Source organism: Agelaius phoeniceus, chromosome 10 (genome assembly GCF_051311805.1).
Source record: "Agelaius phoeniceus isolate bAgePho1 chromosome 10, bAgePho1.hap1, whole genome shotgun sequence".
In the NCBI taxonomy this organism is placed as follows: Eukaryota; Metazoa; Chordata; class Aves; order Passeriformes; family Icteridae; genus Agelaius; species Agelaius phoeniceus.
The window spans coordinates 3,806,984-3,830,034 of NC_135274.1; the positions used below are offsets into that span (position 1 = coordinate 3,806,984).

General features: G+C 50.7%; 1 protein-coding gene across 4 annotated transcripts in view; it reads left to right on the forward strand.

Annotated features, from left to right (window-relative positions):
- Positions 1–2,586: 2,586 nt before the first annotated feature.
- The window catches only part of ST6GAL1 (ST6 beta-galactoside alpha-2,6-sialyltransferase 1), a 45,637-nt gene continuing 25,172 nt past the window's right edge, over positions 2,587–23,051 (forward strand). The window contains exons 1-3 of one of the 4 annotated variants that reach the window (XM_077183636.1): positions 2,591–2,815; positions 17,375–17,540; positions 18,003–18,242. The gene's annotated coding sequence lies outside the window, so the exon portion shown is untranslated. The other 3 variants (XM_077183638.1, XM_077183634.1, XM_077183635.1) reach the window with 3 other exon arrangements.

The window sequence follows — 23,051 nt, forward strand, 5'->3', positions numbered from 1 at the left end:
CATAAATATTAATCACTTCATTGAGCAGCTGAGTGCTGCTCTGTGATGTTTCCAGCACTGCACAGGTAAGTGTGCTCCTTCCCCACTGATTCAGTCATGACTGGAAGTCACACAAATATAGCCCAGAAAATCAGTAGTGCTGGGACACAGCAGCTGCCAATGCTGGGGGTGGTACAGGAATCCCTGAGCTGGCCTAGGATGTGGCTGGGACAGGACAAGAGCCACCTTTATAGGCTGTTCTTCTTCTGACTCTGCCCATCTCTTCAGGGTGACAAATCCACAGGGCTGACTATGACTCCCATTACTTTTCCCTGAACTGCTCATTCTGCAGCGTAGGAAAAAATGACTTGGACGAAGATGCTGATGCCAGCTTTGTTCTCCAGAAGGAAGCTCTGCTGGAAGGTAGGAGTCATAAGCCAGAAAAGGCTAGCACAGCTCAGCACAGCCCTCTGGAATTTGGATGCTCTCCCTCACTCCCCCTGTGGTCTCCTGCTGCTGCTTGCCTGGGGGCATGGCAAGGTGAGTGGGTGAGGTTCACCCCCAGAGGCTCCTGGGCTCCAGCACATTGCTTTTGGTTAGCTGCAGACTTTGTAGGAGTTTCCAAAGGTAGAGGAAGGGCTGTCTCCACCATGGGTGGTCCCTGTTCAGGTACCCTCATGGTCTGAAACCTCATTACAGCAAGAAGGGAGGGAGTGAGCAGTTTGTGTGTGTGTGTGTGTTGGGGAAGTGTTACAGTGGTTTGGGGAGTTCTGTACCATCCAGGCAGGTGCAATTGTTAAATTCTGCTTCTTCCTGCAAGCAGCACAGCACAAGGGGAATCTGAGATGGAGTCAAGGAACAGTGAGAAGGGGACTTGTGCAAGAGGAGAGTGGGTAGAGGGAAGAGACAGAAAGCAGGCCCTGTGTGTTGCTGACCTGAAGGGGAGAGCAGGGGGCTTTTGTGCAGCCCCTTGCACTGACAGCAGGTACCTACCTCCACATGGTTTAGGTACAAAAGAACTGAGAAGATGCTGAGTGAAGGTTCTTAGCCCAGGCTAAGACCTTTCTGAGTAAACATCCACATAAACATACCCCAATTAGTGGTAAGTGTGGGCTGGCCAGCTGCCCATCTCACTTATGTCCCTACTCAAGAGAGCCACAGGAACTCATCTGCCTTCGGGTTCAGCACATATGTAAGACTTAACTAGCTTTTAAAGGCCAGGAAATGCCCTAAACCACTTTGCCTGTCCAGGAAAGTGTCTGCCTTCTGTGAACCCCCAGCCTCATGCTTCAAGAACAGCACTCTCAGCCAAGGGTTCTGAAGGGCACAGGGTGTGCAAACCCACCCAAGACCTGAGTCCTGCACCTTGTCCAGGCAAGCAGGCTCTGCCTCCCTGATTCTCCCGGGCAGTGCATCAAACAGCTCGCAGGGAACATCCCATCCAGCCCCTCAGCAGCCAGGGAGAGGCACCAGGAGACATGAAAGCCACAATTCTCCCCTGTCAGCTCTCCCTCCAGCACCAGGCTCAGACAGGTACCAGCCGTAAGGGGAGTACCTGGGGAGTGCACGGCGTTGCAATGTGAACCTGAATGCTGCAACAGCTCTGGGGGCTATTTATTTTCTGAGGGTTTATTTTGTAATTCTTTATGTATCCTTGCAGGTGTTTCATGTTCTCTGATGGAAAGCCCCTGTGAAGACCTCACTCTGTCCAGTCAGAGCAGAGAGGTACATTGCGTGAGGGAACATCATCTGCAGCCAAGGTGGGAGTAATGCACAGTGAGATGCTGATTTTGGACACAAACTTTTAGGATATAACCCCACACCAGATGCTGACTCCTTTCAAGTTGGAAAAACATGGGTGAACCCCAGAAACAGTTTGCTCGCTCTTTCCAGTTAGCACTGGAAGCACAGCAGCCGGGATAGGCACAGTGGTAGCGTGTCCTGCAGCCCCAATGGGGACTGGCACTGATTTAAGCCGGGCATTTGTTCTGGCTTGTATGGCTCAGAGTCTGAGCTTTTATGATCACAATAATCAGGTTGCCTTGCCTGGACCCTGATTAGTACATAGTTTGGCAAAACGAATTGCACGCAGTGTTCCCTGCTTGTGCTTTTGCTTGGCAGAGAAGAGGCCAGAAGCAGTTTAAGGCAGTGGCCAGCTGCAGGCAGGCAGGCAGTAGCCATGTGCCCCATTTTCCACGCTTTGGGCATCCCTGGGGGTGCAGGGATGCCCTGAAGGAGCCATGGCCCCGAGGGCTCTCCTGGGCAGCACTGAAAGAGGTGCTGGGGGCAGCTGCCGGCGGCTCGCTAATGAACTATTGATGTATCTGCAGTGCAAACTCGAAACGAGCCCATAGTGATGGAGTTAGAGGGCAGCTCTGCCAGCGCGGGGCTCTGCCGTGTCCGTGACGGGGCACGATCGTTTTTTTGTGCCTTTCCACACAGAGCTCCCCAGGCAGGCGGGCAGGGCCGGCGCGGGGCTCGCACCGAGGGTGCTGCAGGGTGTGCGGCACTTTGTCCCGCCGTGTGCGGCACCGAGCCACCCCCTCGGCTGGGGCTGCCACCCGCCGCTCCCCGGGCCGGGCTGGGCTCGGGGCTGTCGCTCCCGGGCAGCCGCTCCTCCTCCTCCCCGCAGCTGTGCCGTGAGGGGCGGAGGATGAGGAGGGCGAGGAGGATGCCCCGTGCCCGCCGGGCTGGCGGCGGCGCCTCCCCCGCGCGGCGGCCCCCGCCTCCCCCCGCCTCAGCGCCTTAAATGCCTCGGCCGCGGCGGCAACAAAGGCGGGCGGCGGCTGTGAGTGAGGGGCCGGCCGCGGGTCGGCGAGGCGAGGCGGGGCTGGCGGTGAGTGCCTGAGGATCCATGGTGCCTGCGGGGCTGGGCTGGGCTGGGCTGGGGGTGAGCGACTGCGGGGCAGCGGGACCGGGCTGGGCTAGCGGTGAGCGACTGAGGGGCAGCGGGACCGGGCTGGCGGTGAAGGAGCCACCGAGGCTCGGCGGTGGGCGAGGCTGAGGCGCCGCGGGGTCGCAGGTGCCGCGGCAGGACGGGAAGGGCCGTGCCCCGCCTGCCCGGTCCCGCCGCCTTCGGGGGTCCCGGCTGTGGCGTGAGGCGGCTGCCGGGTGTGAGTGGGCTCCGGCGGGCAGCGTGGGGCGGACAAGCGCCAGCTCCGCTGAGGAGTAACTTTTGTTATTTCTTATTATTTGTGCTTATAACCCATCAGTATAAAGTTCTAAGAGCGGCAGATGTGTATGGCGGCGGCTGCCCGGGCTGCCTGTCCCCCCTGCTCTCGGCGCTCGCCGGCGCTTTGGCAGCACAGAAGTCCCCGGTGGCTGCGGAGCCCGCCCGGTGGCGGCTCCGAGCAGAGAGGGTGGGCGGGGGATGAGGCGGACAGACCCCGGCCCCTGCCTGCCTCCGGCTTGTGCTCACCCTTGCTGAATTTGACAGATCCCTGCTGGCCTGGGTCAGCCCGCAGGGACTCGCCAGTCCTAGCAAGGGATTTAATCTGTGAGTAATTTTAGAAGTAGCTGCATTCGTCTCTACTAGCGCACAGCAGGTCAGGCTGCAGAGAGAATAAATAATGTGTAGCGTGTTTTTTGTGCTGCCGTGTACTAGTCTTTCAGGGCAAATCTCTGCTCCTGCATTTATGAGTCCCCGGTAAATCAGGGCAATGAATGGGGACCAGGGGCTGAAGGGGTGGGAGCTGCTGCTGCTTTATCCTGTTTCCATATCTGCTTGCTGCAACTGGATCTAATCACTGACAGTGTCAAAACAGCAATATCTGCAAGGGGAAAGGTGCCATGGCAGAGCAGCTGAATGTAGCAGGAGATTTTCTTGGCTGTGAGGGAGTGAGAAACCAGAGCTGCCTATTAATGTGTGAGGAATGAGTCTAACTCTCCCTGTGTGACTCCTCCTTTAGTGGCACACTCACTTTAGGACTGCACTTGCCTAAACACTGGTAGCTAACCTGGAATACTTTTTCTGAGCTGGGATAGCTTTAAATAAATGGGAATGCTGTGATGCAAGGCTGCTCCTTGCATCCTCCTGCTCTCAGAGGGGAGTCAGTGGAAGGAGACCCCAGCAGAATGGGGTAAGTGTGCATAAGGTGGGTGGGGAGAGGGACAGCTTTCTGTCCTCAGCTTTTGCTGCAAAAACTGAGTATTGTACTGACCTTGGTAGTGCATCTTGGAAAGTCCTTCTCATCTCCTGGTGTCCAGGACACAATACAAACACTCAAACACTCATCCCTCCTGTTTCATCATAGTGCCCTGGGTCACTGCTTCAGGGAAGGTTTAGGTGGAGCTCCAAATGCCTGAGGCACTCATAGAGATATGAGTGATGCTAAATCTTCCCCAGGAGGAAGAATATTAGCAGGAAAAATCTTCCCCAAAAGGCCCCTGGGACAGAGGCCAAGAGTGTCTAATGAGGCAGACTTTTCCTGTTAGCTGCAGTTCTTGTGGGAGGGTGAGGGCCTGGGGGCTTGGCATGAGCCCACGTGGGGATGGATGTCAGGGGGCAGGCAGCCCATCCCCAGGTCTGGTCTGCTCTGGGCACCTGCTCACCTCACCTGGGCATCACCCACTGCTCTGGAGGTGATGCAGCTGCTGAGTCGAGACAAATCATCATTTTCTTCTGGTTCAGCAAATAAATGGGTTTGGTGATGGTGCTGCAGGGATGAGCAGCTCTGTAGTGCCAAGGTGTGTGCTCTGTTGGTGCTGGGGACAGGGCAGCTGTGCAAGGCTGCAGCTTGGCTCCAGAGAACTCTATCCTCTGCTTTTCTTCTCTCATTTCATGGGTGTTTCTCTTAGGTAAGCTAAATACAGTGGAAGGAGCTGTGTTTTGTGGCTGTAGTGGGAACACTGTGGGGTCCTCTGGCAAAAGTGGTGCATGGCCTGAAAATGGAGATGCTCACATCAGTGAGCTGCCCCATTATCACCGGAGCTGCAGCACTCAGCTGAGTGTGTATGTGTCTCCTGCTGGCACCAAATGTGAGGTTAGGTTTCAGAAAAGAGGGATATCTGATCATATCTACTTAATTCCTGGACACAAAAATATTTGTTGATGTGGCTTTGAGCAGGCTGCCCACTCTGGTGGCTGCTGTTTGTGTGCTCTGTACCTTGGTTAAAACCAAAGAGTGGAAATGCAGGTGTTTCATTGTTCATGGAGACCTAGTTTTCTAGGGACAAAATAGGTGAGTACTTAAACCTTGTTTTGCAGTGACTGCTGGCAGAGTCCTCTCCTGCAGAGCTGGGAATACATGAGAGGAATTAGAGGTGCCAGTATGAGGCGGGCAGGGCTGCTCTAACAAAGGGCAGAGCAGATGCAGTAATGCTCTGTGTCTTAGCTGTCCTTGAGACAGTGCTCAGAGGGGCTGATTGCTGTGCACTCAGAGGTTCATGTCCTCTGGCAGGGGACAGGCAGCCCTGCACCCAGGGGTGTGTCCCCAGCACCTCAGCCACAGCACAGTCTCACCCAGCTCCTGTCCTGCTCTGGGCTGGGGGAGCCAGCTACAAATGGTCATGGGCCAGGTTGTGTTGGCCTTTGCTCCCAGGCTGACTGATGTGGAGGACATGATTGAGCTCAAGGACATGATTGAAATCAAGGACATGATTGAACTCGAGTTCTTTGACCGCCAGGGCTTCTCCTCACACCCTCACCCTGTTGCACTGGCAGTTTGTGGAAGGGCAGAAGTGCTGCTGCAGTCGTGATCCTCAGCCCTTTCCACAGGAGAGCTTCAGTGGTGTGCACAGCCACCAGTGAAAATGTCATTTTCCTGTGCTCTACTCAACATTTGTAAAGATCACTGTAATAGGTCTGACAGAATTGTTTTGATGATCTTTTTCAAAGTATCCAGACCTTTTTGTAGCCCTCAGATTTTGGAAGAGGGATGTAAATCACAATTCTGCACAGGATTAGCAATCAGAGAGCATTATGAATCAATCTGATACTTTGTCTTAGTCACAGCCCTTCTTAGATCGCTGACCTACATATTACAGCTTTCACTGTAACTGCTTCACCAAGGACAGGCTTTGCTTCCCAGTGTGAGGTGGCCCAGTGGCCAGACATGTTTGTGTTTGAAGGACATTCCTGGTGGCTTCAGATCTGCCTGAAGTCTGTGCTGCTTGACTGGATAACTTGTCAATGAAGTGTGAAATACAAGTGGTTCCTTTGAATGTTCTTTTAATTATAATTGTGCTGATAAAAAATCCCAAAAAACTAGAAGATGAAATGAGATGCTTTCTGTATAAAGTGCTCTTAGATGTCGAGCCAGCAGGGATCATTGTTATCAGATCCTCTAATCACTTGTGTGATTAAAAACCTTGGAAAAACTTACATGTTGTAAGTAACAATGAAGGTTTATTGCCTTTCTGAATGTGTGCTGTAGCTCAGCCTTTGGTGAGCTGTGAACCCAAAGCTTCTGTAAAGTCCCTCCCTGTGGGTCACCGGTGGCACTGAATATGAATGCACATCTGCTGGCTCCACTTGCAGATGAGTTTTCCTGCTGATTCCCAGAGCAACGAGGTGAAGGATGATGAAAAGGAGAGTCCAGAACAGTGTCTGCAGAGCAGTGACTTGGCTGATTTAAGGCAGCACTTAAGCCCATTTCTACCTGTCATTATGATTCCACTCTGCAGGGCAGAGTCTTTGCTTTGAAGGATGCTGGGAAGCAATGAGAAATCCATGTACTGGTGTGTGTGTGTGTGCTTCCCAGCACGTACCAGTAGCATGGGCCATGGTGAGGGTCCTTCTGGGTGGAGTGTGTGTACTGCAGCATGTTCACATCTTGGGTATGGAGCAGAATTTCACTCTCTAGGTGTCCAGGAGCTCTTCTGTGAAACCAGAGTAGAGGAAGCCTGCCTTGTAATTTTTTGTCCTAGCAGGTTCCAAGAGGTGCCTTTGCTTAGCTGATGTTTGCTGGTCCCTCTGCAGCATTTGGAAGGTCATGCATTTTCCTGGGATGCTTGGCTTGGAGTGTCTCTGAAATGAAGAGCTCTGCCACTAAGTCATCTGGTGGTCTTCAGGGTTTGCTTGTGGTGTGTTATTCACAAGTTACCACAGCCTCTGTTCTCAAGCAGAGGTTGGTGTGGAAAGCTGCAGCACAGCATCTTGCAGTTTCTCTTTCTATAAATAGCTAAAATAAAAAGGTCTGTTTGTGAGATTGGAAACATTGCACATAGTAGCTCAATTTCTAACAGCAGTATGCTGAACTTCAGGGAGGCCTCTGCTTTTGTGCCTCGTGTCCCAGACTCCTGTGCCTGGGGATGGTTTGTCTGTACAGGCAGAAGGGAGCTCTGTGCCAGCCTGTGCTGTTTGTGTGTGCTCCTGATGTGTGTTAGCTCTGGGAGCTGGCAGCTACTGAAAATGAGCTGAGCAAAGCTGCTCCTGCTCCCTCAGTGCTGAGGCTGTGGAGAACCCCAGTGCCCCCAGCACAGGATGCCTGCCTGCCTGTCTGTCTGTCTGTCTGTACACCCCACACTGATCCCTGGGCACTCGCAGGCATGTTTGTCACAGAGCCCAGCTTGTGCCCGGGACTCCTGGGGCTGGTGGGAACTGGAAACAAGCTAATGCTCCCTTCTTTAATATTGCATCCACTCTGCTTACAGTGGCTGCAGCAGCTTGGACTTTCAGCTGTAAAATTTTGCAGAAAAAGAAGAGTTGTTGACAGCAGTGATTAATTTTTTAATATGCATTGCAGCTCGCCCTTTGTGTCTTTGTGGTACAGTGTGTGCTGATTAGGAAATCAGAGGGGTTCCAATCAACCTGACTGTTCACTGGATTTTCTGCAAATACCCAGTGAGTGCCAGCAGAGTCCCAAATGTATGGGGACAGTGGGATAACCCTCACTGGGATGGAATGACAATAGAAAATGCCGTGGCAGCTGTGCAGCAATGACAGCTTTCTCAAATGGATCTCCTGTGGGCTACAAGACATCTGGTCCTGGTTTTTCCCCTGGTTATCTCAAGGACCTGCTTTTACCTTGAAATAACATTTAATGTACAGCATCAGAGTAATGACTTTTTTGTTCTAAATTTGTTTGTAAGACAGAATCTTTAGGAAAGGCTGCAAGCAGAGCTCTGTTGTCTAAGCTGCTCTCTTCTGAAGGCACAGAGCATCCCAGAAGCAATTAGTTTATATCTTAAATGAATAAAAACTTCTCAGAGAAAATATCTTCATGCTGTGAGCTGCATTGCCTTGCAAGACTGAAAATTTGGGTGTGATCCTTTGTTAACTAAGTTGAGTGAGTTTATTTATTTGGTTGGTTTTTGTTCTTATCTCCTTCGCTCACAGTTTAGTTCTTCCTAAATACAAGATTTTACTTTTGTCCAGGGATAGATTATCACTGTGTTATTTCTTGGTTATCTTTGTGACCTGTTTTCCTGCTATTCTCTGTGCTTGCAAGGGGTCTTAAAGAAATTAAAAATTTAGATGTACAAGATTGTAATTGTTTGGATAAAATCTCACTGTTGCTCTCATGAGACCCCATCTGGAGGGCTGCACCCACCTGGTCGGGGGTCCCCAGCACAGGAGGGACATTGGCCTCTTGGAGCAAGTCCAGAAGAGGCCACCAGGATTGTTAGAGGGATGGAGAACCTCTCCTGTGGGGGAAGGCTGAGAGAATTGGGATCGTTGAGCCTGGAGAAGGGATCAGGGTGAGCTCACTGTGCCCTTCCAGAGCCTGAAGGGAGCCTGCAGGAAAGGGGGAGAGGGACTTTTTCCAAGAGCCTGGAGGGACAGGACAAGGAGGAATGGCTTCAAACTGCCAGAGAGTAACTTCAGGTTAGGTATTGGGAAAATTTCCTCCCTGTGAGGGTGGTGGGGCCCTGGCACAGGGTCCCCAGAGAAGCTGTGGGTGCCCCATCCCTGAAGTGTCCCAGGCCAGGCTGGATGGGGCTTGGAGCAACCTGGGATAGTGCAAGGTGTCCCTGCCCATGGCAGGGGGTGGGACAAGATGATCTTTAAGGTCTCTTCCAACCCAAAACCTGCTATGATGATTCTATGTTACTTTATATTTTTGGGTTGCTTACATTTTTATATAGATTTATATTTGTCCTTCTCCAGCAGAGCTTCAGTGTAAATAATTGTCAGGGAGTTGGACACTTTGTGAGTGAGGTCCATTAGCAGAAATGTAGCAAAGATGGAAAAGTTGTGTTCTGGCTGGTATTTCACAGGCAGGTCTGATGAATACTTTATGTTTTATGAGAGTCTGGAAGGTGCTGGATGGGTTTAGCTGTCATCCAGATGATGGTGTCTGTGAATATGAAGCTTGTTTCTTACTAACAGCCATTCTTGCAATCTTGCAATCCACTTTTCACAAATGCTTATGTCCATGAGAGTGCTGCTTTCTTGGGAAGATCATCAGAGTGGCTGGTTAACAAATTCATTCCAGAACTTGATAATGTTTATTTTGTGAAGTCTGTGGCTGCCTGGGGAGCTGCCTTGCACCTTTCTGAACAGAACCCGTTGTGGAGGGACACCTCCTGCCCAGGAAGGGATGTGTCATGACTTGCTTCCAACAAATGCTGCAGGGGCAGGCTTCAGTTGGACGGGGGGATTCCCAAAGGCAAAAATGGAATTGGTAGAAATAAGTGTTGCTTGTGCCTGTGACATGAAGGGTATTTTTAGAGACACGGCAGTCCCCAGGCAGACGGGAAGGAAGAGCAGTGGCGGGAATGCCCTGTGTGATGGGCCAGTCAGACTTTCTGCTGATGGGACAAAGTGAGGGATCACTGGCAGTTTGGGCTCTTTAGATTTAATTTAATGCTTGTTTAAAGAACAACTGTTGGACTGCTGCAGACTGAGCAGCTGCCCGTGGATTGAGTGCTAGGAAAAGGTGATGGAGCCTTGAGCTGGCAGCGCTCCAGGTGCTGTGAGCAGGGACCGCTGCCAGGCCGCTGCTTTACCACGGGGCTGGGCAGAGCACAAAGCTGGGGAACCCTGTGGATGCCATGGAGCTTTCTGGAGATTTATCTGATGATTTTCAGAGCAGTTGTTACTTGTATTTTATTTTTTTTATAACATAGTGTGGGTGTGCAGTGGCAATTATTTTAGGTTCTGTGGATGTGGCTCAGCAATTTCAAAAGTGGTTTGAAGTGTGTTTTTAAAAAAATTGACGTGAACTCCTTAAAGTCTGCACCTGGGGTAACAGTAAAATTAGTTTTCAAATGTGATATCACTCCCCTCTCCCTTTCCACTGCCAATTTTGAAAACTTCTTACCACTTTGTAAATCACTTTGCAAAAGATCTCTCTTTCAAATGAACTACATGTTCCAAGGTTAAGAAGCTTGCCTTGTTATTAGGGGAGTGCAGTTGGGTAACTATTTATTAGCTATTCATGGATGAATTGTTTAATTAGACAGATAATCATATGCTTGCAATCTAAGGAGAAAAATTCAGAGAGGTTAATTAAGGAATGGTTAGAAAATGTGATGTCAGAAATGGTGCTAAGTTTCAGCCTGGACCCTCTTAATTAAAATTAGTTTAGTTCATGCTGGGAGTGAATGGAAATGAAGGAAATTTAACCTTACCATGGCTACAGATGTGGGAGTGTACCAAGGTCAGCAATGTATATTAACTCCTACTTTTAAAATTAATTTCTGGCACTAATTTGGTTTGATTTTTCCTTACCATGGCTACAGATGTGGGAGTACCAAGGTCAGCAATGCATATTAACTCATATTTTTAAAATTAATTTCTGGCACTAATTTGGTTTGATTTTTCCCATCTGTCTCATGCATACAACACTCTGGTAGCCTTGCTTATTTGCGGTATTGCAGAAATGCTGTTTTCCCCCTGGCTGCTCCTTTGTGACCGCTGAGCTGAGGTTTTATGCTGGGTGAGCTCGGCAAGTCAAACCGTGCAGGTGATGCTGCAGATGCTTAATGGGGCACCTAAACATCTGTGCACCCTCACATCTGTGAGGCCTGGGACGTGAAGATCGTGTCCTGCCGCACGTGGGTGGGAACCAAGGGCAGAAACGCCCTCCGGAGTGTGGGGTGTCTGCCTCCGGGGCTGGGGGCAGGAGGGGGCCGGCTCTGTCCCCGCTGTGTGTCCCCGCTCAGCCGAGCCTCCGGCCGCCCGTGTGGGAGAGCCCAGCTCAGCACCTCGGCCGGGAGCGGATCGGGGCTGAGCTCCTCCAGCCTCGCTGCTGGCAGAACCAGAACATCTCTGCTCTTCCTTGCCGCATTCTACCCGCGTGGATTTCCCCTGGTTGCTGCAGCTCCCTCATCGGGAGGAAAACAAACGCCAGGCAGGGCTCCCAGTAAGTGGGGGGAGCAGCTGTGGGTGTGTTGAGTGTGTTGCCAGCCCCCCACGTTCCCCTGAGTGCTTGTGCTGTTCTCGGCCAGCGGGTGCTGGAGACTGCAGGATGGTGGTGGTGACTTTTGGAGAGTGTGAACCACCGTGGCTGCCCTAAGCCCACCTGCCAGGGTTTCAGTAACCACAGGCTGTATTTGTGGCTTGCTTTTTCCAGCACTGGCTGTTTTTCTGAAGTGAAGAACTCAGGCTGTGTGAGAAGGTGTTCATATCCTGCTTCCCCTCCTCTGAGATTGCCCCAGAGGAGTGATTTAATGCTGTGTCTTACAATCTTGAAGTTGTTTTGGAGCTTTTCCTGTGGCCAAATTCCTGGCTAACCACATGCTCCTAGAAGCCTTCTCATCCTTCTGGTATTGCTCCTTGTAGCCCCCTTCAGCTCCTGCCAGATTCCTAAGCAGCCATCTCTTAGCTTTCGGTCTCTCTGGTTCTTGAGCATCTTTTAGCTCTCCCACATCCTTGGCTTTTTCTCTTAGGTTTCATGAAAACAAACTCTTCTGGAAAAAAAGAATCCCAAGCCAAAACCAAAAATACCACTGTGAAAACCCCTACCCACTCTCCAAATGTCCAAATACATTCTGCCTCTTTTCTCTGTAGTTGCACGTATTATTTTTCACAAAACTGAATTTAGCTGTTGGTGTTATCAGTAGCTCTAATGAATTTTTTTTATAGCCAGTTACCAGGAGACTACAAGCTGTGTGTTTGTGTCAAAAAGTAGGTGTAATGGTTCAGAGCAAATGAGCTGCAAAAACTACCCCCTTAGAAAAGGCCTGTGGAGAAGCTAAGTTGGTGTTGCTCACTGGAGAAAGAGATTCTTTGTCTCTGGTTTGGGGAGGAGGCTCAAGGAAGTCCAGTTCATCTTGAGCAAGATGGGTTTGAAATGGAAATGCTGGTACTGCAGTACCTGGGGAAGGCAGTGAGAGAGTTGGTAAGTGTGGGAAAAGGATCCTGCTGGGGAATTGCTGGCTGTGGCTGGGTGAGAGCTTGGCTCAGCCATAACTTGCACAGGTCCTTTCTCCATGGCCATGACATGGCTCCTGCTTCAGCTGTGGCTGTGGGGCTTGGCAGTGTCCCTGGTGCTGCATCTTGTTCTGGAGGCATGGGGAACACCAAGTCCTGCTTCAGCTTGCCTGGAACAGGTGAGGTTCTCTGTTCCTGGGAGCAAAGTGCAGCTGCGAGGGATTTCCTCTCTAGGGTATCCCAGTAATGTCCTGGTAATTGGCTCTGTGTTTCCCCAGGCCTGTGGCCAGCCTAGCAATCAGTAACTGGGTTTTCAATTCCTGCCCCTGTTCTGGGTAGCAGAGGCTGAGGTCTGGCAGCAGTGATCACATCAGTCTCAGATCCCTGACTAAGGCACTGCCCGAGTGCCTTTGCTGCTCTCTGTGTTCTTGGTTCCCAAGCCTCTTTTCTGCAGAAGGGATGGTTTGGGGTGTCTTGCTCTTCTGTGGTGCTGCTGAAGTTACAGTATTTGCACAGAGCCAATTCCTCTGAGATGATGATCATTCTTCTGTTTAAGCACAAACTGCCAGCTTACAGAATTAACTGCCAGTGGTGTGCAGTAGCCCTTGACTTGTCCTAGAACTTGCTTTAATAAAAGAGAATAGGTCTTTAATGAAAGTGGAAGGACTTCTGTGTTTTCTCTGGAACTACAGAAGGGGTTGCAAAGCCAGGCTCTCAGAAGGCAGGACACTATTGAAGTTATAGAGCCCAAATCTGACCTCTGTGCACTGCAGGTTCTGATTGCAAAGCCAGGCTCTCAGGAGGCAGGACACTATTGAAGTTATAGAGCCCAAATCTGACCTCTGTGCACTGCAGGTTCTGATTGCAAAGCCAGGCTCTCAGAAGGCAGGACACTATTGAAGTTACAGAGCCCAAATCTAACCTCTGTGCACTGCAGGTTCTGATTGCAAAGCCAGGCTCTCAGGAGGCAGGACACTATTGAAGTTATAGAGCCCAAATCTGACCTCTGTGCACTGCAGGTTCTGATTGCAAAGCCAGGCTCTCAGGAGGCAGGACACTATTGAAGTTATAGAGCCCAAATCTGACCTCTGTGCACTGCAGGTTCTGATTGCATGGTTCCACAGCTGCTGCTTGGCTCGAGGCTGCCTTGCTCACTGAGCATCATTGATCTGTATTTGTACTTGTTAGGTGGGGTTTCATTTTCCTTTTTGCAGCTCTGAGGTTGTGCTTTACTTGTGTGCTTCAGCCCTGCCCCAGGAACAGAAACATGAGTTGCCCAATAAATGTGTGAACAGCTGCAGTTCATGGTGTGCTTGTGGCAAAGCAGCTCTGTAAAAGGGGAGCTGAGGCACGCACAGGGTGCTCAGCCAGCTCTGGGTGCTCTTTGGGGAAGCTGCCAGGAATTCCCTCAATTTCTGATGTCCATGAAGTGCAGTTCTGTGGCTGAGAGCTCAGCCCATGTGCAGAGCTGGTCATGGCTCTATCCTTCTGCCAGGGTCTGGCAACTAAGGATGTGAGAAGTTTATTTTAAGGTTTGTTTCATTTCATAGCAGCTGTAAAAGAAGGAAAGCAGGAATCACTTCGTGTCAACTGTGGTTTGCCTTTCCTGAGACTTTATCTGGCTTTTGTACCTTATTTACTACACCTTAAAAAAAAATCTGGAAAACCCCACCCAGGCAAAACATTATTTCAGCACTGTCATTCAGTGAGTGCTTCTGCTGAGTGAGAGGAGTATACTGTGACAAAATGAGGGGCAGGATTAGGTCTTTTTTGTGTATTTTATGGGGAGGGGAGGGAGCTGGACTGTCCACCACACAGGCTTATCCTGCCTGAATCATCCCAGACACGGGGATGAAACATGGACAATGGAACATTGTCCTCCCTGTGGAGCCTTGGTGGGAGGCTAGGGATTGCAGACAGGATTTGCTGGCTGGGTGACAGACACCAGCCACCAGGGCAAGGAGCCATGGGCTCTGTCAGGGACTTGAGAGCAGGTATTTAGGTATTTATTTGCTCCAGTCAGTGCTTCAGGCTTGTTCCCAGCCTGCCTTCCAGTCCTTGCCTTGGTGGTCTTCATGGACCAGTCCTGGTGTGAAGCTCCTCAGCATCCCATTCCACCTCTGCTCTGTGATGTTGTCTGGTTTCCCATCCTGCTGCCCTGTATCTGGTAGCCCTGCTGCATCCTGGCTCCTCACATTTTCTCCTCTGACTGATGTGACCAGAGGGTACTGCTGTCCCTGCCAGTGGTGGCATTGTTTGTGTCCCCACAGCCATGCTGGCCCCCATCTGAGCCTCTGTGCTCTGGGGCTTGGGGGCATTCCTGGCTGGTGCTCTGCTCTGCAGAGGCTTTAATGATTTTCCATTTGACTGTGATTAACCTGACAGGCAGGGCTTGGCTTATTGCATTCTGCAAGAGTTGTGGTGGCAACTCTTTTTTTTTCTAGCTTTGGATGAATCAGCATTAACAAGGAAGCAGTAAACAAACACAATTTCTTTTACAAGACGACAGACAGCAGGATGTTTTCCTCTGCCAAAGCATCCATCAGGCTATTGCTTAAGCTGTAGCTGGGAAGGTGGGAAGGAGGAATAATTCCTCACTCCTAGAAAAAAGATAAGTCATAAGTCTCTGTTGACTGCCAGTGGGAGGGATGCTGAATGACAGAGGAGGCTGTTGCCTCCTCCTCCTCCTGGTCCCACAGTCTGGTGATTACTGGCTGTTAGTGCACAGACCTGTCACATTGGAGCCTGGATGTTACTAGAGTGTATGAAATGCCTTCAGGCAGACAAACTCTGGGCTGGTACTTAATTTACAGCACTCTCCAGGATTGTTCCATATAGATCCTCTGTCTTAGGAGAGAAGAAGAATTAATGATTAATTAATGAAGACTTTTACATTGTTCTGAATCTGGGGGTAATTTTAGGCCCCTACTTTACCTTGTAATCTTTCAAACTTTTGCCTCTTTTAGCAATTATCTGCTTGTATTCATGATGGTTAAACTTGCCACATAGAAATGTTGTGTTGATGAATTCCTCAAATTCTCTTTTGACCAGAAGGCAAGGAGATCTGATCCCTCTCGTGCTCATGGCTTTCAGAACTCGTGCTGAGAACTCAAGCTGTGCCAAGGGACACTGCCCACGCTGCAGCTGGTGGCTCTCAGCACCCAGCACAGGCTCTGTGCACATCTGGCAGGTGCTGGCTCTCAGAGGTGCTCCTGAGCTGGCACTCTGGCTGTCCTGCTTTGCTCAGGGGCACGTGTCCCCTTGATCCTTTTGCCTCCCAGAGATGCTGGTGAATATTTTTGAGCATTTTGCCCTGTTGGCAGGAAGGAGTGGGTGGATGGCTGGGAAGCTCCCGTGGCCCCAGCCTGGCTGCTGTGCTTCCTCTTACAGCTCTGTGGCTGCCCAGGCTCTGCCACAGCAGAAGTTGCATTGCCTCTGGTGACATCTCTGGGCTCACTTTCCATTCATCTATAAAGGCAGAACTTCAGCAGGGAGCAGGTAGCCAGGGCTGATTGTTGTATGCTTTGAAAACTGCTGCCCCTGAAGAACTGCTGCCTGGCTGGATAACCAGTGTGCTGGCCTTGTTCAGTTATCTGTGCTTCTCTCCATCCCTTTTATCTCCCCTTTGCATCATTTTCCTCACTTAAATGCACCCTTTCTGCCGGCCACAAAGGCTGGTGTGAACACAGCCTGCAGCAAGGGGATCCTGCTGAGCTTGCAGACTGGGGACTTCCTAGCCTGGCATGTGAAAGTGCTGGGGCTCTGGCTCACCATTACTCATCCAGCCTTCCTGGGCTGCCTCACAGCTGTCCTGGGGGTCTGCCTGTGCAAATTCTCTCACTTCTTGATCAGTGAAGTGCTTCTCCAAGATGCAGCTATGCTGAGGTACTGCTCAGGTCCCACCAGCTGCAGGCTGGCAGACACCAAGAATGTCAGAATGTTATTTTTCAGTCTAGCACGTAGCTGTTTCTGGTTTTTCCCTTTTGACTTGACCCTCAAGTATCATTCTCACTTCACTCTCTCTCACTTGGTGGGAAACTTCACCAGCCTGTGCTGGTGGGACCTCAGTGTTTGAGGTGGGGCATTGTGTGCCCATGTCTCTTTGCATGGGCAGCACCCCTCTTTTTAATATATTCCTCCTTTCTTGCTTTTTACCTCTCTTTTCCCCCATCCTCCTCCTTTTCTTCACCACACAAAATGTCTAAAGCCTAAGCTTGCCTTTTCCCCACTGCTTTGCTTTCCCTGCCATGGTGTGCTGCTGTGGGTTAGGGTCCCTTGGATGGTTCCAGCTGGCAGGAATTTGGGATATGGACATATTGGAACCTCTTACTAAGCTGTGAGTGCTTGGGGTCCCTACTGAGAGCAGAAAGCTGAGCTGCTGGACTCTCAGTGGAGCATGTGCCAGGCCATGCCCATACACTGGAAACATGCCCAGGGCAGGATAATTATGGGAGGCAGTGTTTCATCAAGTGGACCGTGTGCTCTTGCTTGCTAAACAGTCTTGTGATTAATATCTTAGTTAAGAGGATTTTAGGACATGTGCTGCAGTTACACAGAGTTTCTTTCAGAAGTAGGGGAGAGGGTAGGAATATAAACTCTGTAAAGGCTCTTTTGTGTTTTCAGCAAGGGTCACCAGGTAATTGCAGTGCATCCCTGCTCTGTTGTGTCAGAGTAGCAGTAGGTTTTGCTATGGAGGGTTCAATGGGAGAGGGATCCTTGAAGAGCTTTGCCCATGTTTTTGTACAGGCTGCATTCTTAAGATCTCCTTAGGGACCTGTAGCTCCAGCACTAAGGGCGAGTTCTTCCCTGATGTCAGCATTACCAGCTTGCCCTGGCTCCTGCCATTAGATTCTGGTGAGTTCTGCAGCCAGCAGGTGTTCACCAGAAGATTTTGCCTTCAAAACAAGGCTCTGTGTGGTGTTTTACTCAAGTAATGTTTCAAGGTGTCAGCAGCTCGACTGTTGGCCTTATCCAGGACACACGGTGTGGACACAGCACTATCTGCATGCTCTGGGTGTTTCTGTGCCACTGCTGATTTGCTGTGTGGTCTTGGCTGGTAGTTGTAGTCTCCTGTCCTGTGGTTTCTGATCAGTCTGATGTGGTTGTCTAACATCTTCACCCTAATTTCTTTCCTAGGCTAGAGAACTCAATGAAAAAGGACATGGGAGCATGAAGAATTGCACGAGAGCACAGATGTGCTGCCTGTGGTGGCATCTCCTACAGCTCTTACCTGGCAATCTGCTGCTGCCTGGAAGGGGTTGACAGGAACCTCTGTGGATAGCAAAGCAACCTGGAGATGAAGGTGATGACCAATCTTTTTTTCCCTACCCCTTTTATCACTTCCACTTGTCTGCAGCAAGAGCAGGGCTGCTGTCAGCGTGACAAGGCCACATACATTGAGGCACAGCTGTTGGCACTGGGGCTATCTCATCTAACTATCTGGAGGGATAGTAAAAGAAAGATAGATAAAGAAAACAGGGAGGGTTCCCTGATACTCCCTTAGCAACTATCCTATATCTCTCTTGTAAAGCAAAATAAGACATTTATTCTGCTTCTTGTGGGAGCCCTTGTAGAAGCTGCCACTTATTGGTAGCGTGCCAGAGAGATAGGAGTCTGATATCCAGTGTTTATTCTGTCTTGCATAAAATGAATGAGATGTGTACTGGGGCTCATTTTGGTAAAGCTTTCCCTAGAAGCCCTTTGGGGACATTGCCATTTTGGCCTTTGGCTCTAGGTTAGAGTAATTAGCTGCCTACTTCCACAGCTGACCTCTGCTGATCGTGCCTGAAGTGCTGCTGCTGGTGGTGCCAATAGTTCTCCTATCCCTGTACCCCACTGGCCTGCCCCTTATCACAGCACTGCAGTCCTTTGGCTGTTGCCCTTGAGGATGATGAGCATCATGTGAGCCATTGCAGTGACTGTTGCTGATGCTGGGACCTCCCTTTTTCTCTCGTGCATGGAAAAGCTAACTTGATAGGAAACACTTTTAGAAGCAGCTGCAAATGTAAGTATTGGGTTTATGGCTCTTTTCATATGTGAAGAAGGTTTGGGAGCACCTCATTGTATAGCTGCTTCTCTAAATATTTAACTTGCTGGCTGTCAAGAGTGCCAGCTGTTGCTCCTTACCTCCTCTTCTGCTGGAAACATGCTAATGCCCTCTCCTCCACTTAAAACCTGATCTTCAATATGGAAAATGCACCACCCTTTCTTACTTTCTGGCTGTGCAACACTTTTCTGTCCCAGTGTTGTGTTACCTTTAGCATTGCAAACTGTAACACTTGGGCAAGGGTGGTGGAGTTCCAGCAGGCTGCTTGCCTAGGGCCTGCTGGACTTCTCATCCCAAAGAGGGCAGAGAGCAGCCAAAATCTCCACAGAGCAGTGTGGAGCCTGGGGAGCATTGGCAGGAGTGGGAATGCTCTGCTGGAGGTAGGTGAGTGGAAAAGAAAAAGCATAGCCCTTTGCCTTGGGTATCTCTGGCAGCTGTTCTTTTCATGGGGAAAGAAGAAAACTAAGCTGGAGACAGCTTGATTTCTGGTTAGGTGGGATTTGGGTGGACAATACAGGATTAAAGAAGCAGGTCAGCCAATCCTCCACTGCAAAACTTCTCGTTTTGGATGTTGTACAGAAACAGAGAGTTCTTTAGTTCTGGTTTTGTTCCTTGTTCCTCTGTGGAAGTCTGCTCACTGGAAAGATGACTTGAGATGTGGTGCCAGGTGAGCTGGTGAGGTGGTTGGGTCTCATGGGAGCATGGCAGCAATCCTCTGTGAGCCTGTGGCAGCACAGGGCACGTCCATGTGCATTTGCATGCACAGGTAGGGAGCAGGGACTGGGACTGCTGGCCTGGATTGGGTGCCTGCTGTTGGGATGGCTGAAACCCAAGGCCAAGCTGACTTTTCAAGCTCAGGCACACTTTTTATGTGGAGATATTCCTTCTCTTAATGAGCATTGGTAGCACTCAAGAGTCACCTTCTGTTTGGGCCAGAACTAAATCTTGAGCCCCTTTTGAAATGCTCAAAAGTCTTCCTTGTCAAACAGTCAAACCCAGCTGTTACTAAGTCTGGTTTCAGACTAGAGAGGACTGGGTTAGGCCTGGCTTGCAAGATGGCAAGGCTGCTAGAGGAGATGGATATTTGAAAACCAGCAAAGTGATATATTTGGTCTGTAGTAATCTGTGTCTCTGTCCAGCCTCTTCTCAGCAGTTACATTGTTTTATATGTTAATATCTGAAGTGGAAAAGGGACTTTCCTTTGAAATAGGGAAGTAAAACGAAAAATAGGCACACACCCCCCTTCATGCCCCAGTGCTCCCTGTGGCTGTGTGGGAGCCTCTGACCCCCTCCTGCTTTAGAAAGGGGCAGAGCCTGCCTGTTGGAGCAGAGGGTTTGTTGTGTGTTGGACACAGATGGGCAGAGGAGAGGATGGGATGTGCTTTGGTGTGTTGTGTCCAGCTTTAGGAGTGGCTTTCCAAGGTGGGTTCCAGGCAAGTGGACACCAGCAACAAAGCCTTTGACCAAGCACTGAAATAGTTTCCTTCAGGATAATGGGATGATGCACATGGAATAGTATTGGGTAAGATTAACAGCACAGTTAATTCCACTTGTGCTGAAGTGCACTGAGAGCCCATCTGCTTGGTTTGACTGCAGTTTCATGTGTGCTTTAGAGGAGTCCCTCCAGTTTTGGGCAGCTCTGTCAGGAGCTGGGTGTTGGTGTATGTGGCTCTGGGACCTCTCTCCACACTGGTGCTCACTCTCTTTCTGTGTACTCGTGGCCTGTCCTGTCTCTGAGGTCAGTGCTGTGGCAGGTGACACTCATCTCAGACACTCTGCACTTGAAGCATTGTGTGGGACTTGTGCAAGAGCTCTGAAATGCATTGGTGAGCAGAGGATGTGAGCCCAGAACAGGCACTGCATGCAGTGGATCTGGGAGAGGTGGGGGAAAAACTGACCAAAACTGAAGAAAAGGGAGAGGGACTTCCAAGAAGGAAGGTTAGTGGAGGGTGAAGGTAGGATCTCACCAAGGCAGGAAGGCAGATTCTGGCTGCACTGTGGGGAAAGGCCACAGAAATTAGGGCATCCCCTTGTGCTGTGTGGATGCTGGAAGGGATGTGAGGGGCCTTAGGGGAAGATTTCCCAGGAGGAAGAAGAGAGTCCTGGAGATGCAGACAGTAGGAAAGCACCCAGTTTCTCGTGGCTAGCACCTCCAGCCTCCCTCCCCTGCTCCACGCAGCGCTGTGCATCCCTGGACTCTGAACGCAGCTCTTCACGAACCGCCGTGCTTGGCAATGGGCGCTCAGCACCAGCGCTGCGGCTCGGCGGGGAGCGGGGCCCGGGGCCGGGCGGGGAGCGGGGCCCGGGGCCGGGCGGGGAGCGGGGCCCGGGGCCGGGCGGGGAGCGGGGCCCGGGGCCGGGCGGGGAGCGGGGCCCGGGGCCGGGCGGGGAGCGGGGCCCGGGGCCGGGCGGGGAGCGGGGCCCGGGGCCGGGCGGGGAGCGGGGCCCGGGGCCGGGCGGGGAGCGGGGCCCGGGGCCGGGCGGGGAGCGGGGCCCGGGGCCGGGCGGGGAGCGGGGCCCGGGGCCGGGCGGGGAGCGGGGCCCGGGGCCGGGCGGGGAGCGGGGCCCGGGGCCGGGCGGGGAGCGGGGCCCGGGGCCGGGCGGGGAGCGGGGCCCGGGGCCGCTGCTCGGCGGGGCCGGGCTGAGCAGAGCCCGGGGCTTTCATCTGCCCCGGCAGCAGCAGCAGCAGCAGCGCCGTGGCCACGTCCAAGGCTCTGGAGGAGCCAGCGCCTCCAGATGAGTGTGTGGGGAATTTCTGCTCTGCTCCCCCGCTCTCACGCAAATGATTTTTCACCTCTTTAGACCGTAATCTGCCGAGATCTCTGAAAGAGCTCTGATGTTCAGTCAGCTTTTAAAGACCTCCCAAAAATAGCATGGGAGGTTTGCTGCAAGCACTGATGCTTCCCCTGTTTGAGATGCCTCCAGATAATGCTGTACAGAGATCCAGACAAGATAAAGAACCTATGAACTAGGGCTGGTTTACAATTTTTAGCCTTGTACTTTGGGGAAAATACCCTTAAATTGCTCTTCTAGCAGACTTCAGAAAATATTCATCAGGCTGATGCATTTTAACTAGTGATTTCTATACTTGTTACTTCAGAGTGAGGAAGAAAAATTCAGAGCTAATGCCATGTGAAAGTAATGTCCCTTGACAACACACAACTCTGGCCTATATGTGTGTTGGACAGCTTATGGAAAAGCTTTTATTTCTGAAATGTCACTGTATTATGAATGCATTATTTCTTAACTCAAAAATAGAGAAGGCTATATATGTAAATATATAAATATATATAAATATATAAGTATAACATATATTCATTCCAAATCCAAGAGAGAGTATATGTTTCAGTGGCATAGAACCACTTTAGCTGAATTGGCCTGATTCTTCAAAAATAATTAGAAAAAAGCCCCAAACCAAAAAATAAAAAACCAAAACCATAAAAAGACCAGTGAAATGCAAATTAAAAGTCCTAAAATAGTTTATGACAACTTTGCTAGGCTGCTCTGCTGTTTTTCTTTGCTTTAATATTAAAGTGCTGTGGTTCTCCTTACACGAGGAGTTATTCTAACCAGCATACCCAGGTCTTGAGGATTCTCTGTCAGTTTAGCCTCAGGGGATACAGCATGAGGAGGGGGAAAAAATTGTATGCCTCTTGTTAGGAGATATCCAGGACTTTTTCATCCAGGACTTCAGATACCTGTGCAAGCCTAAAAACACAGTATGGTAGCAGGCAAGTTCCCATCCTGTTAACCTGGAGGGGAGTTTGTGGAGAGGAGAGTGAGGTACTTTGCTCTGAAGGATCCTTTTGGCAGGAAGAGGAAGGAAAGGGAAGATGAAGGGTTACCTGAGATCAGCTCCCATGTGAGCTTCCCATCTGAAGTGCCTAAAAACTTGTCTCTTAGCGGGATTTGTTTAAATAAAATTAATGAATAACTTTTAACCTGAAACTTGGTTGAGCCAGATCAAACTGTTTAATGTTCAGTGAACTTTATGCCCAGTACTTTTCCAGTTTGAGCTTGGATTGGATGTTCAGCAGCAAGGAGAAATGGCCTTGTGCAAGAGATGCCATCAGATCCTCTCCCGGTCCGGAACACTGTGGGATGTTGTGGCCCTGAGTGAGATCACTGCTGTTGGAAACACCCAGCAGCTCCTGCTCTAAAGCTGTTAGGCATGGTGTCCCCCCAGAGCGTCCTGGGAGTCACCCCAGCAGCTGGCAGCCACCACCAGCACGTGGAAAACCTCTGCTGGGTTTCTGCAGCCTCCTGGTCTGCACTGGGGTGCATCCATTCCAGGCATGACAGATGCCTGACTTCTGTGTCTGGGGAGAGTTCCCTTTCTCAAGGAGGAAGTCTGGTGTCTCTGTGGCCAGGTGGCACTGGGTGGCCAGAAGGAACTGGCTTGTGGGCAGGAGTCCAGCCCTTGGCAGCAACATCCTCCTCCCATCCCTCCTTCCTTGCATATCACATCCATCCTTCCAGCAAAGGGCTGCCTGGTTGTAGGAGAAGATCAGGACCTTTCATTGCTCTGGGAGGCTCAGAGGGCTTTTTTAAGTCTTGCAGCCTATTGGTGAGACCACAGAAATGTGTTGTACTAAAGGCAGTATGGGAGCCAGTATTGAATGGAGAAGGTAAAGTCTGCTGCCTCCTTTAGTGCTTTAGGGAGTAACTTCTGTTTTTGTTGGAGTTATCTGTCTAGATCTCTGAGTCCCACGTACATAAAATGTCTTAAATACCAGAGGGCAGAAAGCTGCCTGCTTCAGGGGGTGG